Genomic DNA, 17,758 nt, shown 5'->3' on the forward strand with positions numbered 1-17,758 from the left:
GTCAGGGAGTATGTATCCTCCTGACAGCATTGCTCTGTTGCACAACTCTAGGGGGTACCATTCACTTGGATAATTGTGAGTGATATCTTTTGGATTTGTGCAGTATGGCAGCCTGGATTCTTGTTGAATGACTTCTTTTTTGAATAGTAATAATTTGCTGTAGACTACTTTGCATTTAAAGTAAATGTAAGAGTTTTGTGGGGACAGTGCCATTTGGGCCGAGGTAGTTCTCCTGCCTCTGTCTCCAGTGCTTCATTCCCATCATTTTTATTGTCCTCACCATGTGACATTGCAATTTTTGTTTCCAGGTCCACTCCACCCCTCAAGGGTGAGGGTAGGGAAGAACAGATGATGGTGGAAGAGGATGTCCCATTTTTTTTAGCACAAAGACACAGGCTGCATAGAAGAGTAGTGGGGAATGTCAGGTTCTCTCGAGTGGTAATTGTCTAAAAGCACAAAGCTGTATTCATGCATCTGTATAAGATTTGGCCTAGAAAATCATGGAGAATCCAGGGCTTTGTTAATGGTGACAGAGGAAATGAAAAGCATGTCACAGTTTTGAGCTTATTTTGATAAGGACTGATACCTGAAAGAAACCTCTTTTAACTTTCAAATACCTTTGAGAAAGTTTATAGAGAAACTCCTATTTTTCTCTTGAGCAGAGTTTTTGTTTTATTGTAATTAATTTTTTCAGTTGAAGTATAGTTGTGTACAATATTGTTATAAGTGTACAATATGTGTGTGAAAGTGTTAGTTGCTCAGTCATGTTTAACTCTTTGCAACCTCACGGACTGTAGCCCATCAGGCTCCTCTGTCCATGGAATTCTCCAGGTAAGAATACTGCAGTGGGTAGCCATTTTCTTCTCTAGGGATCTTTCTGACCCAGGGATTGAATCCAGGTCTCCAGTGTTGCAGAAGGATTCTTTACGATCAGAGCTACCAATAGTGATTTACAATTTTAAAAGATTATATTTCATTTATAGTTATAGAATTTTGTCTATATTCCCCATGTTGTACTATATATGCTTGTAGCTTATTTTATGCCTAAAATGTTGTACTCTTAAACCCCTACCCTGTATTTCCCCTCCTTCCTTCTCTCTCTGAACTGGTGCCCACTAGTCAGTTCTCCACATCTGTGAGCCTGCTTCTTTTTTGTTTTATTAACTAGTTGTATTTTTTAAATTCCACATAAGTTATATTATACAGTGTTTGTCTTCCTGTCTGTACAGTCAGGCTTTTATCAGTAACTAATATAAAGCAGAGACATTACTTTGCCAACAAAGGTCTGTCTAGTCAAGGCTATGGTTTTTACAGTGGTCATGTATGGATGTGAGAGATGGACTGTGAAGAAAGCTGAGCGCCGAAGAATTGATGCTTTTGAACTGTGGTTTTGGAGAAGACTCTTGAGAGTCCCTTGGACTGCAAGGAGATCCAATCAGTCCATTTTGAAGGAGATCAGCCCTGGGATTTCTTTGGAAGGAATGATGCTAAAGCTGAAACTCCAGTACTTTGGCCACCTCATGAGAAGAGTTGACTCATTGGAAAAGACTCTGATGATGGGAGGGATTGGGGGCAGGAAGAAAAGGGGATGACAGAGGATGAGATGGCTGGATGGCATCACTGACTCGATGGACATGAATTTGAGTGAACTCCGGGAGTTGGTGATGGACAGGGAGGCCTGGAGTGCTGCGATTCATGGGGTCACAAAGAGTCAGACATGACTGAGCAACTGAACTGAACTGAATATTGTGATATGAATGAATTGGTCAAACCACACAATTCTTTGCTAGCCACCTGGGAGAAGGGCATGAGGTGATGAGTGGGTGCCTTGAAAAACAGCAAGAGGGTGACCTGTGTGAAGTTTTTGACTTGTCAGATAGTAGCAGAGGTGAGGGAGATAGTGCCTGCAGAGAATGGAGGAGCTCAGAAAGTTGAGGCTTTGGGCCAGCAAAGGTAATGTTGCCTACTTTTATAATTTTGGTAAGAGTTTTTTTTTTCTCCCTGCTGGGCCGGAAATACTGACAACTCCCTTGTACCGGTCTATCTGTATGTTTTACACTTGGCCCGGGCCTCATACCAGTTCATTTTCACAAACACCTTGAAGCTATTTCCTGGTTAAAGCCATGAAAGTTCTGAAAATTTGCCTCTGTTATATAACAGAGATTAAAAGGTGATTCATGAGCTCATGAGGAGCTCTGAAGAACCAAACCTGCCAATGACTCATAGTTTAAAAGAAATTTTGTCAAATAGGTTCAGGGTAACCAGTTCCTGGGGATATGTGTGACTCTATCTGGCCCCAGGGTTCAAGTCACTACTTCTTGCCCTTTATTTTGGCTAGGCCATATGGATCTGTGGAAGAAAGGAGTATTGAAGGAGACTAGGGTTTTTTTAGGAGATGTGGCTTGAGGGAAGGCACACAGGCTTAAACCAGGATGGGACAAACAGAATCTGATGTCTCGGTTACCAAGCAAAACAGTGCTGAAAGTGAGATGCACAAGCTTTTTCTCTAGAGAAAATCAGTGGGATGATCTGAGAGAGGAGACAGGAAGCTTTTCTTTAAGGCTTATATCATGAGTTCCTTTATAATTTCCCTCAGAAGGGAAATTCTGACCAAGTTCCTGCAAAGGCCTTAACAGCACTTGGTCACTCCAACTGGGTGGAGGAGATCCTGTGATGGTTAATTTCATGTGTTAACTTGACTGGGACATGGAACCGAGATGTTTGGTCAAACATAACCTTGGATATTTCTGTAAGGGTGTTTTATGAACATGGTTGACATTGAAATCAGTGGACTCTGGGTAAATTCTTCCACAAGTGAGTGGGCTTCATCCAGTCATTGAAGGCCTTCATAAAACAACTGATCTCTGCTGAGCAAAAAGGAATTCTGTGGGCATACAGACTTTGGACCTTACACCTTTGGCTCTCCTGGGTCCAGGCTCACCCTGAAGATTTTGGACTTGACAGTCTCTGCCGTTGTGTGAACCAGTTCCTTAAAATCTCTGTCTCTCTCTCCCTTCCCCCACAGTATTAGTTCTATTTCTCTGCAGAACCCCAATACAGATCCCACGAGGGATTCTTTCTTTATTAGGATAGGATAGGCTATACTGTGGTAGCCAACAAGTTCTAAAACCCAGTGATTTAATACAGCAAAAATGCTCCTCACTTTAGTTGTGTGTTCACAGAAGGTGAGCTCGGTTCTCATTCGTGACCCACAGTGACAGTCCTCTTTGACTGGAAGGACCATAATCATCATGGCAAGGGGAGGGGACATGGCTGCCTCCTAAAGACCCCACCTGCATGTGGAAAGGCCACATCCACTCTTATTTCTTTGTCTATTGTCAGTCTTGTGGCAGCCTTTTATTTCAAAGGGAGCTATGGAAGAAGAATCCTGCCTGGTACCCAGAAGAAGAACAGGAGCACTTTCTAAAGTACTCCCCAGACCCTCACTTACTTCCTAAATGATGGTTATATGGACATTTCCATGGGCCTGAGATTGGGTAGATGGACACTTGGACTATCTGGATAGTTTTCCTGCCTGAGAAGAAATTCAACATAGAGGAAAGTGGAGCTGAGATGAATTCTGATAATATGCTTTTCGAGGTCCTGGATCCAGTTGTGTCTGAAGCTGCCCCTGAGTTCCGAGTGTTAGAAATAATACAACCTATCTTTTGGTTTCCTTGAGCTGGTTTGTATGGGTTTCCATCACTTGCTGTCATATGTTTCTGGACTAATACAAGGATGATAGAAAACTAATTGATTTCTAGATTCTCTGACACACACTGGTCCTTGAACACCTGCTGTCCTTTCCCATTTTAACACGTGTACTGGTCCTTGTGCTTAAACTTTGCCATTTCCTTCCTTTGACTAGCCAAAGTCTTTCTTCCATTCCATTTTGTTACTGTCACCACGACAAAGCGATACCCAATCTATGTCCCTCCCCTATCTTCAACCGAAATCAATCTTTTCCTTCTATGTTATTGTAACAGTGAACTTGAACTTCTGTTGCAGTACTTGTCATACTCTGTCTTGTACTAACCAAGGCTTGTGGAGCACTTGCTGTATAATGGAATGCTTTACATTCCTACGGACATAAATTCTTTGATCCCTCATATAACCCTCTGGAGTTGGTACTGTTATTCCCAGATGACACATAGATTGCAATTTAGAGAAGTTGAATGATTTCCCTTAGATCAGCAGTCCCCAACCTTTTTGTCACCAAGGACTGGTTTCATGGAAGACAATTTTCCCATGGACTGGGGGCAGGGGCGGGGGGGATGGTTTTGGAATGATTCAAGCACATTATGTTTATTGTGCACTTTATTTCTGTTATTATTACATCAGCTCCAGCTCAGATCATCAGGAATTAGATCCTGGAGGTTGGGGACCCAGCCTTAGATCACATACCTGGAAGCTGGGATTTAGAATCCAGGAGACCTGGCCCCAGAGCTCACAACTTTTATCTTCATAGTTACTTTGAGACCTGGCTTGTCTCCTTGATTAGACTGTGTATCCTGTCTGCTAGAAATCTTGCAGTCACATTGGGGATCACACCTAGCAAGTGTTCAGGATCTTATAGCCTGATATGTGGGTGCTGACTTCATTTCTAGCTTCACTTATGCTTCTTGTCTTAATTTCTCTCCTGATTTCTTCACCAACTTATTCTAAGCTTTATTTTCCCTTATTGTAGCATTTGTGATTTTGTAAGCCACCTCAATCCTTTTTAGAAGGGAAAATAAATGAAGGTCAAATGCTAGATTGTTAGTTCCTGGAGGATAAGGACTGACAGGAAGGGAAATTGTTGCTTCTACCCCTCTTGAATTCTTGTGGTAGGAATAATAATAAAATGGAAACAAGACAGATTGACAGGAGAAAAAGAAGCACGTTTTAACTTGTGTACAGGTAGGTCTTATAGAAATGGGACCTAAGAAGTGGCCAAAGCAGGCAGGCTTCATGCTTTTTGGGGAAAACAAAGTGATTTAGGTTTTGAGTGCTCAATTAGTGGCACCCCACTCCAGTACTCTTGCCTGGAAAATCCCATGGACGGAGGAGCCTGGTAGGCTGCAGTCCATGTGGCCGCTAAGAGTCAGACACGACTGAGCGACTTCACTTTCACTTTTCACTTTCATGCATTGGAGAAGGAAATGGCAACCCACTCCAGTGTTCTTGCCTGGAGAATCCCAGGGATGGGGGACCCTGGTGGGCTGTCATCTCTGGGGTAGCACAGAGTCAGACATGACTGAAGCGACTTAGCAGCAGCTCAATTAGTGAGGAATCCAAGCAGAATATGGACTTGGGGTAGTGAATGAAAGAAGTTAACTAGATTTGCTTATATGGGGGTAGGCTAGAACTCCGTATCTCTGGTAATAAGGGTTTCCTTTTACCTCCAGCTGCAAAGAGGGCACATTTCACAGGGGAGATTAATTTGCTGCTTCAGGGAGACAGAGAGGATGGTCAGAGTGTCCTCTTACATTGACTTTTTCTTAAGTAATTTTAACTCAAAAAAACCAATATGCTATTTAGGCAAATTTGGGGGCAGCCCCCTCTGAGACCCAACACAACCAATTCTGTTTAACATTTTCTCTAGGTCTTAGCTCTTGAACTCAGAAAATGTGTTTTGAATTTGCTTGAGGTAAAATCTCCAGATTTAGAGGATTAAGAAGTGTCAGGTATAAAGAAGGATTCTGTGGTGTGACTGTGCCTAAAATTTCTACCAGAGGGTGTAGTGGGGGAGTTGGCAGTGTGTGATTGGGGTGGTGCTGTCCATAGGCTGTGCATGAGAGAATAAAATAAGACACGGTACTGCAGCAGAAGAGAATTCACCTTGCTGCCTGGCTTTTTGGAGAGCTGAATATTTTACCTTCAGCAACATTCTGAATTCCTTGTGGAAACTCGAAACAGTGACTAGGAACTATTAATATTTTTGGGTCTCTCAGTCACCCAGGAAGCAGTAAGGTGCTAACTGGCAAGAAGGGCTGAGGTGTCTTTTATTACAGCCCTTCAGGTGTGAGACTTGTTGCTGTGAAGGAATGGATTCCAGTGGGAGCCACCCTCTCAGCCTGTTCCACATCATGCCCTCCTCTGAGAAAAATTAGAAGCCTACCTTCTTTGATTGTGAGGCATTTCTCGGTGCGGGCAGACACAACTCGAGCTGAACTGCCTGTGCTCATGCTCATTTACAGTTAGATTTAGGAAAGCAGCCACGTTTGGCCAGCTCTGGGAGAGCGTGGCAGATTCTGAGGAAACAGCTCTTCCCGGAGTGTATGAAGAGCAGGAAAGCAAGACAAGATAGAAGCCTCAGTCTGATGGCAGGATCCTGCATTGCCGTTCTCTCAGAACCGCCTCCATCTTTCTCCTCTTCTGTCTCTGACACAATGCTACTGTTCTAGCACTTTCCAAAATCCTGCAGTCTTCCAATTTTATCTCAAAACATTTCCTTGGATGCCTGCTGTGTGCTGGGCCCTGTGCTAGATCCTGGGGCTGTCAGGAGACATAGAAAAGCTGCTCTGATGGAGTGAATTTGTCATTTGGGGAATGACTGTTGCTAGTGTTTTGGGCACAGTTGGCTGACAGGGATCAGTAAACACCAAAATAGCAATATAGAGTCATTTGCATGGGGAATGTTAACTTATTATGTATGTATATATGGGTGAAGAGAGAGGAATATGGTGACCCATTTAAAAGTTCTTTACATCGGTGTTTCAAAATACTCAACTTTTAAATAAACCACTCTCTGTATTTAGCTGCCTGCAGAATAAAATAGATAGGAAAATAAACAGCCTGCTGAAGTTCAGAAACAATTCCTGCCTATCCACTGGAAGTATAGAAAGGACCATCTCTTGTGGCTATGTGGTTTATAGTTCTATGTACTGTTTACTGAGGTCTCTTCATTTCTGTTTCTTCATTATGTTTCTCTCAATCCCAGTTTTTTACCCGTATGTCTGCCAATATATGGCCCCCTTTCAATATCAAGTCTTCTTTTGAGCTGCCTGTGTGAAGAAATAGGGGTGATCCCACATGGAAAAGACGGAAACGGTGGCACTGAGTTCCAGCTGCCAGACTTCCAGTTGAGACTCAGACCAACAAAGGACATTGCCTTTGGTAGGATGGAGAGAAACCAGAATACAGTATGGAAAAACACTTGTACCGTTTGACTAAGATCCAAAGAGTATTTGTGGACAGTGAGTTGCAAGTAAAATCTATTCCTCTCAAAGGTTATTATTTAGACAATAAAACAGTATCTCCATGCTCACTTCGGCAGCACATATACTAAAATTGGAACGACACAGAGATTAGCATGGCCCCTGCGCAAGGATGACACACAAATTCGTGAAGCATTCCATATTTTTAAGGCTACAGTCATCAAAACAGTATGGTACTGGCACAAAGACAGAAATATAGATCAATGGAACAAAATAGAAAGCCCAGAGATAAATCCACGCACCTATGGACACCTTATCTTTGACAAAGGAGGCAAGAATATACAATGGAGAAAAAACAATCTCTTTAACAAGTGGTGCTGGGAAAATTGGTCAACCACTTGTAAAAGAATGAAACTAGAACACTTTCTAACACCATACACAAAAATAAACTCAAAATGGATTAAAGATCTAAACGTAAGACCAGAAACTATAAAACTCCTAGAGGAAAACATAGGCAAAACACTCTCTGACATAGATCACAGCAGGATCCTCTATGACCCACCTCCCAGAATAATGGAAGTAAAAGCAAAAATAAACAAATGGGACCTAATTAAACTTAAAAGCTTTTGTACAACGAAGGAAACTATAAGCAAGATGAAAAGACAGCCTTCAGAATTGGGAGGAAATAATAGCAAATGAAGCAACTGACAAAGAATTAATCTCAAAAATATACAAGCAATTCCTGAAGCTCAATTCCAGAAAAATAAACGACCCAATCAAAAAATGGGCCAAAGAGCTAAACAGACATTTCTCCAAAGAAGACATACAGATGGATAACAAACACATGAAAAGATGATCAACATCACTCATTATCAGAGAAATGCAAATCAAAACCACAATGAGGTACCATCTCACGCTGGTCAGAATGGCTGCTATCAAAAAATCTACAAACAATAAATGCTGGAGAGGGTGCAGAGAAAAGGGAACCCTCTTACACTGTTGGTGGGAATGCAAACTAGTACAGCCACTATGGAGAACAGTGTGGAGATTCCTTAAAAAACTGGAAACAGAACTGCCATACGACCCAGCAATCCCACTGCTAGGCATACACACTGAGGAAACCAGAATTGAAAGAGACACGTGTACCCCAGTGTTCATTGCAGCGCTGTTTACAATAGCCAGGACATGGAAGTAGCCTAGATGTCCAGTGGCCAATGAATGGATAAGAAAGCTGTGGTACATGTACACAATGGAATATTACTCAGCCATTAAAAAGAATGTGTGTGAATCAGTTCTAATGAGGTAGATGAAACTGGAGCCTATTATACAGAGTGAAGTAAGTCAGAAAGAAAAACACCAATACAGTTTCAGTTCAGTTCAGTTCAGTCGCTCAGTCATGTCTGACTCTTTGCAACCCCATGAATTGCAGCACACCAGGCCTCCCTATCCATCACCAGCTCCCCAAATTCACCCAAATTCATGTGCATCAAGTTGGTGATGCCATCCAGCCATCTCATCCTCTGTCGTCCCCTTCTCCTCCTGTCCCTAATCCCTCCCAGCATCAGAGTCTTTTCCAATGAGTCAATTCTTCGCATGAGGTGGCCAAAGTATTGGAGTTTCAGCCTCAGCATCAGTCCTTCCAATGAACACCCAGGACTGGTCTCCTTTAGGATGGACTGGTTGGATCTCCTTGCAGTCCCAGGGACTCTCAAGAGTCTTCTCCAACACCACAGTTCAAAAGCATCATGCATCTATATGGAATTTGGAAAGATGGTAATGATGACCCTATATGTCAGACAGCAAAAGAGACACAGATGTATAGAACAGTCTTTTGGACTCTGTGGGAGAAGGCGAGGGTGGGATGATTTGAGAGAATAGCATTGAAACATGTATTTTATCATATGTGAAACAGATCTCCGGTCCAGGTTCAATGCATGAGACAGGGTGCTCAGGGCTGGTGCACTGGGATGACCCAGAGGGATGGGATGGGGAGGGAGGTGGGAAAGGGGTTCAGGATGGGGAGCACATGTACACCCATGGCTGATTCATGTCAATGTATGGCAAAAATCACTACAATACTGTAAAGTAATTAGCCTCCAATTAAAATAAATAGATTAATTTAAAAAAATCTCCATAATCATCAGTGACACAGCAGTGGGGGAGATTAAGGTACACTATTACTTTGCTGATGAATCATAGGCAGGAAAAGGATGGGATGCACCAAAAGGCTAAGGGAGTTAAATAGAGGCAAGGGCTGAGGGAAACCAACAAGGATGATGCAGCACCTGAGTTCAAAAAAATGGTACCACTCTTAGCTTTGAAAGGTCAAGGGAAGAAAGGAACTACAGGAGTTTGGAGGAAGAAATATAGTAAGGAATTCAGAAAATAAACTCTGGTCTTACTCTCTGATTTCTTGCTGGAGTCTCTCATTAACTCACTTTATTAATCAGTAAAGGCATCCTCCCAGGACACAAAGCAGGATGGAGAAGGGTAGAGGGCACTCTGGAGAGGCAAAGAGAAAAATAACAAATAGCTTGCCTATGGGGAAGCAAAAGAATATAGCTAAAGGACAACAGAATTATCAATGAGAAGCTGTGAATTTTGTTATCAGCTCTGCCATTTATTTATTGCTTGGCTTTGGGAAACCACGCCATCCTCTGAGCCTCAGTTGCTAGCTATAGCATGGGAAGACAGCCTTTGGCGTGTGAGGCCACTGAAGGGAGGGGTCATTATAAAAATCCATTAACAACACAGTTGGCATTTAATCCAATTTATTTTGCATGGGATGACTATACTTTGCCATGGTAAGATCCTCAGTTTCTGTCTTCGGCTTTAGAACAAAGCAGAAATAACCAGCTCCTGACGACATCATATGAGTCTTTTCATCTTCACTTTAAGGTGCACTCTGCAAGGTCCCCCTTTAATTCAACATGAAAAGGAGGGAGGCCACACTGAGTCATTAGTAGAGGAGAACTTGGGGGGTCAGTTCCAGCTGTGCTGCCTTGTCTGCTCTGATGCACGTGGAAATGGTCTTTGGATTGGGAGCAACACATATCTCTTGGCACTATTGAGGTTGAGAAAGGAGGAAGCCACGGGTAAGTATTCTGTATATTTGTTAACATTTAGCCAGTAGTTGGCCCCTATCTCTAGAAATTAAAAATACCTTATCTTCCATACTTCAGTGCTGTAGATACCTACTAGAATATGTACTCATCCTATGACTCTTCTGTGAAAATTCCCTGGAAAGTTCCAGCATTCTTGTTGTTTTTACGGAGTTGAACTTGAGCTTAGGAGCTGGATGCAGTTATCTTGGCCACCTTTGTGAAGGAGCGGAGGAGCTGGTCTCCTGGGAGACAATGCAACAGCTGCATAAGGAAATGAGTAGAGAGGCTGGGAAACCCGTGGGAGAGGGCGACGGAGCGCAAGTGGGAATGGAGCCTGTGCATGAAGAGGATGAGGCCAGCACCTATGGTGCTGAAGTACTCTGTTTTGGGTCTTGTCAGTTCATGGTGACTCACCACAGGAAGATTACCTTTTCCCCCAGCGTGGCTACTCTGGGGATGTCTGATGTCAGTATCTGAAAGAACCCTAAGAAACACAGGTTTATAGGCATGCCCACCCTTGGGAATGTGGGAACAAGCTTGGGAAAACAGCCCACAGGCCCTCTCTCCTGAAGAACTTTGTTTCCTTCTCTTGTCCCCTTCAGAGAAAACTTCACCCAGAAAATGGAAGGTCACGGCCAGTGGCTCCCAGAGGGAGTCACTCCTCAAGATTGAGAAGTGGGAAACCCTCTCTGCTGAATACATAGAAAACCTCTGGCCCGGTGCTCCTTCCAATTTCACAATTGCATGAAATTACCAATAAAAAACCCTCCTGCCATAAAACAGTGTGAACTTATCTACCTCCTGAGCATATTTACAACCAACGGCTTTAGAGTATCAATTAAATTCTCCACACATTACTTTAGCCTCTCTTTTAAACATCCTCTCTCTGACTTTCTACACTCAGAGCAACAACAGAAATTATCCTTTAATTAAGCCAGCCTATACCTTTCTCATGGAGAAGGCAATGGCACCCCACTCCAGTACTCTTGCCTGGAAAATCCCATGGATGGAGGAGCCTGGTGGGCTGCGGTCCATGGGGTCACTAGAGTCGGACACGACTGAGCGGCTTCACTTTCACTTTTCACTTTCATGCACTGGAGAAGGAAATGGCAACCCACTCCAGTGTTCTTGCCTGGAGAATCCCAGGAACAGGGGAGCCTGGTGGGCTGCCGTCTACGGGGTCGCACAGAGTCGGACACGACTGAAGCGACTTAGCAGCAGCAGCATACCTTTCTCAAGCACTTGTGTGCAGATACACATCCCAATTGAAGAAATGCCTCGTGGCGTTTGTGCTAGTTCCAGTAACAGTCGTCTATCCAGTTCATTATTCTTCCTAATAATAATTGTAATAAAAAATCCCTCATGTGTTTACATACTTCTGGGTACAAAACATTTTCTCAATGTTTGTAATTGTGCCATGAGGTAGAGGCCGCTGAGACCTTCCATTTTGTTTTACTTTTATTCATCTTAGTAGTGACACCTTCTGTGTATAAACAGCTTAATTCTACATTGGGCACTGTGCCAAGGCTTTTCCAGGCACTTGGTCATTTAAGCTACAGTGAACCCAAGGAAGTAAGTGTTGGTCACGTTTACAGATTAGAAAAACGGGGGCTAAGCAACCTGTCAAAGGTAGTGTAGCTGGTAAATGGTGGGTCAGGGTATGGAGCGGGATCTGAAGGAACCTTGCTCTTAACCACAATTCAACACAAGCAACTTGCCATCCTTCAACCTGCCATTCTTTAGTCATCTTGACCAAATACACTTTTCATTAAAAATGATTTGTCTGATAATAGTCATTTATTAATCAAATCCACCCATCCATAATTCTTTTAACAAACATTTTTAAATTGCCTCCCATTTTGTTTGCATTATATGGCATATTTTTCTTGTTTTAACTTGTCAACTCTAAAAAAAAATCCTGAGTAAAGCATGACCACCCTCATTTCATAAAAGAAGAAATTGACTCTCATGTTTTACTAGGCCAGGCTGCTAAGTAATAAGAGATGTTGGGTTTGAACCTGGGCCTATCGGACTGCAAAACTGTGTTCTTTTCCATCACTGAGAAAACAGGGACTGGAACTGTTTCACCAACTGAACTGGATCTCACAGGACTCAACCCAGCTTCTTTCTAGTCTTCTTTCCACTGACTGCAAGACCTCTCCATCCTTATTTGCTGAATGAGTGATATGTCAGAGCCTGGGGAAAGCTATGCGGAATATCTTTATTGGTATTACCCCTTCGGAATGAAATGGACCAGTGATGGGACAATGTAGGGCTGTGTGTCCAGTGAGAGGACCCAGAAATGGGTTGTTCTTTGATTAGGAAGGTGGGGTAATGGGAATGGAAGGGCGAGTGGGAAGTGATGACCAGATAAAGAGAGGAGGAAAGTATAGAAAAATAACATGAGGTCAAGAATGGGAAACTAGTATCTTGAAACGTGCAGGCTGGTTACTAACAGTGAGTCAGCATGAATTAAGGAATAAGATTCAGGGTGAGAGAGGCTAGGTCAAACAAGCGATTTCTTTCGTGGTTTCATTGGGGGCTAAAATAAAAACCTCATCATTAACTAAACACAACACTAACATGAAGGGGTGAAATAATTTATCCTTAAATAACAGGCTGACCTATTCAGAATTGTAATTTTAATGTAAGACTAACCTTTGAAAATAGATCAAGTGATATAAATTATTAAGGATAAGACATTCATCAGATAGATGGTGTCTATTAGCAATTTTATGCATGAAGAGTTATCTCCTGGAGTACAGTTGGGGCTGCTTCTGCGAAGAAAAAAATGAAGAACCCAGTTACCCTTTCGTGACATGTGCAGCTGATTTTAATCAGTATTTCTCCTGTCAAGTGAAATGAAAAGACTGAAATATGATCTCTTCTGTGGATGTGCATTCGCTGCCTCCCACCTCCTTCCTGGCAGCTGCACCAGGAGTTCTACCGGCATGGAGAAGATGGAGATACTTTTCAAGCAGTTTTTTTTTTTTTTTTTTCCCAGTTCTGAGGGGGAAATATCTAAGTTAATTGGTCAAAGCATAAAATGTTGGAGAATCTTCTAGCTGCCTAGCACTAGGTTAAGTGTTCCATGAGAGAGGAAGGGGACAGTAGAGCCTAAGACACTTCTTATCTTCAGGGATGTAGATGATGTAGATTTGCAGGGACCTAAATTAAGTGGAGCCCTGCAAATTCACTTACAGCTAAGTGAGTTTGAGCCTCAGTTTCATTTTCTGTAAAATAGATATAGTGTTCTTACCTTCCTCATGGAGATGTTGTGAGAACTCACAGTTATGTCTGGAAAGAACAACTCACAGAGCCAGGTATATATTCACTGTATTCAGGTTAATAAATGTTGAACTATATAAAATTACTATTTCCATTCAACCAGTGTCTTAAGTTGGGATGTAGGTTGCTTTTCTTCCCCACCACATGAGCACCATTCCTTGAGGTATTTGTGGTTTGCCCTTTCTCTCATCTGTAGGCCCATGATGAGCACCTCCAAGCTGTTGAAAAGAGATTGTCTTTGTGAGGGAAGTTGGGTGGAGACAGAGTAAAGTCTCAGGGTCCAGAGAGTTGACCCTCCTAGTGGCTGGGGTCAGTGGAGGTTCCCTAGAACAAGGACAGTGTATGGAATTCCCATGGCATTGGCTGTGTAGGGGCTCACCCAGATGAGACTGGGTGGTCAGTGGGTTAATGCCCTAAGGGATGGGAGGAGGTGGATGCTTTTTTCAAGGGAAGCTCCAAGGTCCATCGTAGTGCAGGGGATGATGCTGATCACCATCACATGGCCCTTCCAGGTTCATTTCCTTTAATGCCAAGCTCCACTGACCTCCCCTGCCCCCTGCTCCCCTCCTCCTTTCTTCTTTCCTCAGTCTACTCAGTCCTTATTTAGGGGATCAATAGGTCTAGTAATTTCTCTTTCAGATTTTTTTTAAGGACACAAGGTTTGTCCCTAGTGCTTCAGGCCTTAGATGTTTTAACATCAAAAAACCTGGCTCTTTATGACTTAAAGGTGTGCCTTAGGAATTCCAACAGTTTCTCTGTTTTTCCTGCCTTATGAGCCATCTCCTGATGCAAAGAATTCCTTGGAGTAAATGTTGGTGTGGCCTGATGCTCAGAAGGTGTGGAGATACCGGGGGAAGGAACTCTCTGTACCGCGAGAAGTGCATGCGTGCTAAGTTGCTTCAGGTGTGTCCGACTTTTTGTGACCCTATGGACTGTAGCCCGCCAGTCTCCTCTGTCCATGGGATTCTCCAGGCAAGAATACTGGAGTGGGTTGTCATGCCCTTCTCCAGGGGATCTTCCCAACCCAGGGATCAAATCTGTGTCTCTAATGTCTCTTGCATTTGCGGATGGGTGGGGACTTCCCTGGTGGCTCAGACGGTAAAGCGTCTCCCTACAATGTGGGAGACCAGGGTTCGATCCCTGGGTTGGGAAGATCTCCTGGAGAAGGAAATGGAAACCCACTCCAGTACTCTTGCCTGGAAAATTCCATGGACAGAGGAGCCTGGTAGGCTACAGTCCATGGGGTCACAAAGAGTCGGACACGACTGAGCAACTTCAATGTCAATGTCAATGTCTTTACCACTAGCACCATCTGGGAAGTCCATACCTCAAGATATGATTCCTGCAAAACTTTCTCCTCGCTCCTTCCCCTCTCCACTTGATTGCTATGATTATACCTTCTTTAAAGGAAAAATCAACCTAGGTTTAGAGAAGTTAATCTTGTGTTAGTTGGGTGTCCCAGGACAGAGTTGACAGAGCTCAGAGAACAAGGAGCTGGTAATCCTCATAGAAGAGACAAACAGATTGATTAGAGAACGCTTCAGATCATGGTATCCATCTGTGAAAGGAAGATGGGGAGGAAGGGAGGTTTAGGGGAGTGAAAGCGTCAAACCACAGTGCATATCTGATAGAAGCACGGAGCTGCAGGGCACAGATTGCTTGTTAGAGAAGTTCCATGTTGAGCAGAAATGACTGGGCCCTCATACCCTTGATTGGCCTCTGACACATTGCCTGGGAAAAGCATCAGAAGCTCGAGGCAGATTTTACAGGTGCCACAGCTCCAGGCTGTCAGACACTTTGGCTTCTGCAGCTGAATGCCAAGTCCCTTCTTGAAGAGGGATCCAAATGGAACCTCCACAGCTGCTGTACATGCCGATGGCCATGTGAGCATTGGTGATAGAACCGGGGCTGGAACCTGGCATCTTGGTTCCTGGTCTGGTCTTCTTTCCTCTCTACCTGGACACTCACAATTCTGACTACCACCAGATGAGATATCATTATGCATTCATTGCCCGCTGTAGACACTGAGAGCTGCTGGGATTCACAGATTTGAGTAATCTATGTGGATTATTGAAACCAAGTACAGACTCCTTTTGAGGATGCTGCCTGGAGGCAGACAAACCAAGTAAAAATGGAGTGAGAATACCTACAGATATAGTTATTCACTTTGCTTGACTTCTCTGATAGTGTCACATCCCATGCCAGTCTCCCTACCTCAGGAGTTTCATACTGTCTGGTCCAAAACCCAGATTTCTGGCCAAGCAGATGCTGTTAAGTTCCGAGGTTTGCTGGAATTACTCTTAAACTGCAGACCTATGGATGATAAGACATGTTTTCTCCTAATCATTTGGACAGAATCCAAATGATAGTAGATGATCTTTGAGAGAGAACAGCCATGAATTAATGTGTGTGACAAAAGTGTTAGTTTCTCAAAAGATCACCTTAAAGGCAGTGATGCAGGCTGTGCGGGAGAGTGACCAGGCTTAGACGCCATGCAGGAGTTTCAGTCGAACCTGCCCTGCTACTGGCACTCAGAGTTTCACATTAGCCAAATCAAGGCCAAGCCTTTGTACTGTCATAACATCTGCTTTGAGTTACTCAGATATATTCTCACCTCTGCATTTTGGTAAGAATGGTAATAACATAAAACAAAAACTAGAAACCTATTGCTGCTCACGACCAAATCTTTATGTTGTCAACATTTGCCCAGAAGTGTTCAGATGTACTTTTGGGTAGAAAGGGCATGGTTACTCTTGTAGTTCTATAGAATTGTAAACTTAACATTAACAGTGCTAATAAGAGAGTGATGGTTAATCTTTTGTTGTTATTTTTTCTTCTTGATGCTGAGTGAGGAAGTGTGCTGAGAGTATTTGATCATTTAATCCTTGCAGTAGCCTCAAGCAGTAGGCAGCATTTCTTTCATTTTGCAGATCAAGAACTGTCTTGAAGTGTTGAGGTGGGATCCAACTCATTTCAAAGCTCTTTCATTCCTTATGCTGTACAGACACTTTACCACTTAATGGAATCCAACAACAAAAAGAAAAACCAGAGTCTAATTTGTCATTTTTTATTTGGTCACATAAGGCTCAGAGTTATTGGGAGTCTGAGCTAGACTCCACTCTCCTGCTCCCGGCTCCCAGTACCCGACCCGTTGCCTCCATTATGCTGATTAAGCCCAGCAGCACTTATGGCTGGAGTTGCCTTGGGTGCCCCCTGGGAATACCAATAGGTCTTTTAGTTCTTTGAGGCCACGGTTACAGCCTGGTGCAGCCTCCTGGCTTTCACTTCATTTCAAGATAGTTACTCTTCCTTCATCATGGGGTCCCTAAACCTTTGACAAATTTCTAGGAAACTGAACAACAAGAGAAAATTGTCCAGATGAGGTATAGACATCAGAACCGTCCTCTTTGCTGGTGTGTATTTAACTTTATTTTTAAATTTCCACAGCATGTAGGAAGTAGCGGCTATAGTTCCATACGCCACCGGTCAAAGACTTTGTGTGGTGGACAGAAGCACCTGTAATTAAGAAATAAACTTCTAAAATTACCAAATGATGATCAGAACTTCTTGCATGCCACTACACAAAACATTTGGTCAAGATCTCCTCCTTCCTTCCTTCTCTCTTCTCCATTTTAGAAGCTGTGTATTCTTCGCTTCTGTGCATTGTTATTTTTATCTATAATTTTTGGGAAAGTGAAGTATCAGCAGTTGAAAGATGACTTGGGGAGAGACATTTTTATTGCTTAAATGATTCTTTTCAGGGAGACAACTGAAGCCAAAAAGGGATCATTGCAAACCTAAAGGAGCTTGAGAAAATTTACACCCTCTAAGGTATTTTAAGCCTTTGGAGCTATTTTGAGAGAAAAGACTTATTTTAGGCTTGTGGAGAGTCCTGTTCCATAAGAGTAGAGCTAGACACCAGCCAGCTGGTATGGTGGTTGGGGGGTGGGTGCTGGCTCTAGAACTACACCGTCTGGGTTCAAATCCTGCTCCTACCACCTGCCAGGGGACTTGGAGTCTCGGTGCCTCCATTCCTTATCTCAAAAAGGGAGGAGCAGTCCCTGTTCAAAATGCACACCTCGTGTGGTGTTGTGAAGTTCAGTGAGTTGCATTTATGTGCTTATGTTAATTAGGGCTTCTTGCATTGAAAGTGACCAAAAGTTGACCCAAAGCCAGAGCCAGAAGGCAGTTTATTGCTCACCGACACAGAAGTCCAGGAGCAAGACT

General features: G+C 43.2%; 1 non-coding gene across 1 annotated transcript; it reads left to right on the top strand.

The window, feature by feature from the left end:
* The first annotated feature begins 7,242 nt into the window (after window positions 1–7,242).
* On the top strand, window positions 7,243–7,346 carry LOC133252270 (U6 spliceosomal RNA). The gene has a single exon (XR_009737883.1). It is a non-coding gene; the product is annotated as a U6 spliceosomal RNA (small nuclear RNA).
* The last annotated feature ends 10,412 nt before the right edge of the window (window positions 7,347–17,758 follow it).

Source organism: Bos javanicus, chromosome 7, assembly GCF_032452875.1.
Source record: "Bos javanicus breed banteng chromosome 7, ARS-OSU_banteng_1.0, whole genome shotgun sequence".
Lineage (NCBI taxonomy): Eukaryota > Metazoa > Chordata > Mammalia > Artiodactyla > Bovidae > Bos > Bos javanicus.